The sequence below is a fragment of the Pinus tabuliformis genome, chromosome 3_2 (assembly GCF_031772625.1).
Source record: "Pinus tabuliformis cultivar Carrire ecotype Pingquan chromosome 3_2, CPIR1, whole genome shotgun sequence".
Lineage (NCBI taxonomy): Eukaryota > Viridiplantae > Streptophyta > Pinopsida > Pinales > Pinaceae > Pinus > Pinus tabuliformis.
This window is the reverse complement of record NC_142302.1, coordinates 1,182,935,156-1,182,940,437: the sequence shown is the minus strand read 5'-3', so window position 1 is coordinate 1,182,940,437 and position 5,282 is coordinate 1,182,935,156.

Genomic DNA, 5,282 nt, shown 5'->3' with positions numbered 1-5,282 from the left:
ATACATAGGAAAAATGGGAGGCAATTTTATCACTAATATAATATGTATATATATATATATATATATATATATATATATATATATATATATATATATATATATATTGGCGAATCTTTCACTGATCTTGTAAGATCTTGGAAAATCATTCATTGAATAATAAAACATTGTGAAGTCTTGGCGAATGTTTTTTTAAAGTATGAAACCATATATGATAATAATAAAACATATTCATTAAATTGTAATATAATAACATACATGTTAGGAAAAAGAAACATAATTTTCACTTCCTACAAACAATGTTGCAAATTTTAGTGGCCATGTTTGTCATGGTAGGAGAGATTAATGTTTTCTCTACCACTTTTGTCAAACTACCACTTTTTCCAAGCTATCAAATTTCTTTCTTATTCCATAGACTCCAACTGCCAGATAAAAAAAACACATCAAGTTTGTTTACCCCAACACGCCAACAAGTAGCAAGCCCCAACTATATAATATAATGAAATAGTAGGTATCCCAAAGGCCTGAAGGGGATCTAATGGAAAGAAGTGACCGGTGTGAGAAGCCTTCCAATCAATATATAAATATATAAATGTAGATTTATTATTATTTTAATTGGAAATCTTCAATTAAATAATAAAATTTAATTACATCTCTCCCAATGTAAATTTGTTATTAGCATAAGTCACTACCTTCATACCATTTTTAACAACATTGTAACATGTGGATTAATTTCCTTTTTGGTGCACAATCTCCGCCTTTTAGGACAATATGGTGCAGTGACCCAACCCCTACAGATCATTACGACAAACTAAGAATAGCAGAGAAGATGAAAGGTTGTACAAACCAGCATATTTTTCAAACAACTAATCCAAGATTAGTATCTTAACTTTTTCATGAAGATATCATATTGAGAATGTTTGAAAAATGGTGGGAAATCTGGGCAGTGACTATCTCTCTTTTGCGAGGGTGATGCGGAAAGAGTTAAGATTTCATTGTTTTCAATTTTGTTTTGTTAAATCAGAAAAACCAATATTAATGGAGATATCGGTACTTTTTACTAAATTTTGTGAAGTGACTAAATGTAGCTTTAACCATTCACCTTAATATTTTTTTTACACTATATTTTCCTAAGTATATTTAATATCTTCATTATCATAAAAACCAACCTATATCCATCTTAACTCCACATCTACCGCTCTTAGAGGGATGAAATCTATTTATCCCTCCCAGCACATTGTAAACACGGAATTAAGATGGATCTAAGCTGATAGAATTTCCCCTTTAAATAGTCTATGCTCACATGAATAGCATGGTATTACCATGGGTCAATACCATGGGTTATCATAAACCTAGAGCTTAAAAACTACTATTAGTAATTAACAAAAATTAATAAAATTAATAATTGATTTTTATTTTATTTTTTATTTTAACCAAGTTAAAATGTTTTAGTGACATTAAATTACAAGATCCATTTTTACTCTTGATCTACCAAGCCCCGAAAGGTATCAAATATTTTTTCACTCTATGTTACTTTGCATATCATGATATTTGATCCAAAGTAAAGATGGATCTATGCTAGTTTAATTTGCCCCTTTAAATAGGCTGCATTCCATGTGAATACCATGGGTCAATAACATGTGCCATCTTTATTTTTATTAATACTAATATTAGGGTTAATAACGTTTTTTTGCATGGTATTAATAATAATTTGGCCCGTAGTATTTGGCCCATATGCTTCACCTAAATATAACACATTTTTTGAGTGTTCTTAAATATAAGGTGGCTTATGGAGTAAATATAAAAAATGTTTTATTTATTTAACATACTTCTCGTTTATTTATATTTTTACTAATTTACCATACCTCTTTAATAAATAAGGTATTTGGCCCATAGGATTCAATTAAATAAAACCTCTTTTTTGAGCCTTCTTAAATAGAAGGAGAGTTATGGACTAAATATCGAAAGAGGTTTTATTTATTTACCATACCTATAGTTTATTTATATTTATATTTATTTACCATACCTTTGAAGTATAAAAAGAGGTTTTATTTATTTACAATACCTCCACTTTATTTTTATTTTTATTTGTTTACACGCTTGTGTGTTCATAAATATAAGGTGACATATGGAGTAAATATAAAAAAATGTTTTATGTATTTACCATACCTCTTGTTTATTTATATTTTTATTAATTTACCATACCTCTTTTATAAATATGGTATTTGGCCCGTACGATTCACTTAAATGAAACCTCATTTTTTAGCCTTCTTAAATAGAAAGAGGTTTATGGACAAAATATAAAAAGAGGTTTTATTTATTTACCATACCTCTAGTTTATTTGTATTTTTATTTATTTACAATACCTTTGGAGTAAGTATAAAAAAAGCTTTTATTTATTTATCATACCTCCACTATATTTATATTTTTATTTATAACTATCATAAATACATTTTCTTGAAAATGAGGGCGAATGGAAGATTGTAACTCCTAATTTCAAGGGCTAAATTTACTTTTTTTACCCTCTCCCTTAAAATAAGGTGGGCTAACCTCCACACCTAATTTTTTTATAAAATAAATTTGAGGTGGTTTGTAACAATGTACTATGATACAAAATATTTGCCCAATAAAAAATATAAAACCCATTAATTTAGCCCAAGGGCGAAAATTCGCCCCTAAAATTTTCCATGTTGAGCATCTTCCTGTAGATCTCATTTACCTCTATATATTCGGCAAAAGGAGGCTTATTGAGAAAAAGGTGTTTTACCTCATGCTGGAGGTAAAACAAATTCTCAAAAGTTTGATATAATACTTTTCCAGTAGGTATGCCCTTAATGGATGAAGTATTCACCTGATCTCTAGCCACTTCCCAGATTTTTCTGTTATAGTCCTCCTGTGTCATGAGCTTATCATTTATTACCAAGGGATTCGGTAAACCTTTTTGCCTCAAAATTTCAAATTTGACCATAAATTTGTCAATGGTCAGCTGCATGGTTTGGCACTTATCCTCTAGGTTCAACATCAAATTCCTCTTGGTGAGGACTCTTTTAACTTCCAAAATTGTACCTGTTCTGTTAGGTATCTCTAATTCCTATAGCTCATACTTGTTCTTGGAGTTGAGGAAGTGAATGATCCTTGTAGCTTCATCTGGCATGTATCCAAGTTCTGCTTTGACTCTTTGAATGGCTTCTGTAGCATTCTTTATTAAATCAATATGTTCAAAAATAACCTATATGGATGGCCAAATATCATTGATAGAGTCAATGATATTGGCCCACAGTTGCTCCTTAGCCTTACCTAGAGGTTCATTCAATGTCAGTTCCTTCTCTAGGCTGGTCACATTTTCCTTAAGCCTATTCATCTCAGTGGTTTGAATGGATATTTCTTCCATCAGTTTAACTAACCTATTTGTTTCATCACCTGTAGACCCTGTTGTTGATGTAGTTGGTATAGATGTTGGTAGTGTTGTGGCCATTTGAGCTGTGGGAGCTAAGGATGCTACCAAAGTAGAAGGTATAGCAGTGGTAACTGTTGGGGTTATAGTTACAGGGGAATAATCAAGACTAGCTTGTTTTAGATGAATAAATCTATCCAATTCTTTCTCCATCTCCTTTAACTGATCATTCAATTGAATTACTAGGTCCATCATCTCTTCATGATTGGTTTAGCTCTCCAGGACCTCTTTTGTTTGTGGGTGTTGTAAATGAGATATCTTGAGTTGTTTCTTAAGAGATGCTATATCCTCATTCTTCTTTTTGATCAATTTTTCAACTGCCTTAATCTCAGTAGGGTCATGGTCTAGCTCCATGACCAGGTCCTCCAATGACTTGATCCTATTGTCTTTGGCCTCTGAGGAGGCCTTCTGCAATTTATACTGGATTGTTACATTATCCAGTGAATCTTGCAGCCTGTGTGCAGCCATGGCCTTTCCTTTAAGGGTGGAGCACATCATTTCTACAGCTCGTTTATGAAACTCTATTTGGTCAATGGTATGAAAATCCTTGGCCAACACCTAAAAATCACTCTTCTTGTAATCAACTGAGGTCTTTGGCTACTGAACTGTGGGTTGCAAAAATGAGACCTGCATCTTTTGTACTTTGATGTCAAATGCTAACATCAACCTTCTCTGGTTGGCTGGTGTATGCTTGAAGTATTGGGCGTATGTCTCTTCCTTCAACTTCTCATTTCTCATTTTTATTTCCTTGTAAATGTCTTTGATATCCTTTTATCTGTCAGCTGGCCTGAAAAAGGAAGAAACCTCAACAATTTTTTGTCTCTCTATCATTCAAGTATTGGAGGTTGATGCCTGTTGTGTTTCACCTGAAGAAGTTGTGTCTTTTCTCCTTTGCCCCATTGTTTCAATGCTAGTTATTTCCACTGATTTAATGTTCTCCTCCTGTTCAGACATAGGATTCAACATGGGCCTTTTCCTGAGCTGAAAAATCTCTTCTGTAGTCTCCATGGTAGAACTGGAACCTTCTTTCCTTTTCCTCTTTGCATTCTTCTCCTCATTGGCTGGGGTATGTAACACAGGAGGATTACTCATTAGTTCCCCTAGTTCTGGAACCTGCAGGAAAGAGCTCTAGTCAATTTTCTTTTCTAGAGCAATGAGTGTGTTTTCAACATCCACAACTATGTTGTCCATATCAATCAATGTGTTTTCCAACCACTCAGATTGGTTGGCAAACTGTTCAATGACAAGTCTTGGGTGGTGGATGAAAGGTCCCAATTTGACATCGATTCTCAATTTTTTTATGACCCCATGAGGGTCATACTGCCACATGAAGTTGTTTCTAAATTTCATTTGTTGTAGTATCTTGTCAGCCTCTGGTCCAGCCTCTATATTATTGAGAATTAATGGGCCCAATTGGTTTTTCATTTTAAACTAGGTCTTCTTCCTAGTAGATAGGAATTGGACCTCATCAGAGTTGATGATGTCTTAAATACTTAAGTGGAAATATCATCATAGGGAAGTATTTGAGCAGCTTATAAGAGGCTAGTTGGCATCCATAAACCATGATCTCAGTGTGGTTCTAGTATAGGTACCAGTCTCCCACCTTGCTGTTCTTATCCAACTGTAACACCCTCTTGATTTCTTGGTTGATTCTAGGTTGAGTATTACTAGTTAGCATGTTCATGATTGGGTAGACAAATGAATCTATGAAGTCTTTTTAGGTAAATGTTGTGGAGTATTTCTGGATCAAGGGTGTCCAGAAGACCACTGATCTCTCTTTTCCCTTGGTATCCAACTTTTGGATGCTTACAGGGAACTTATATGCTTGGTA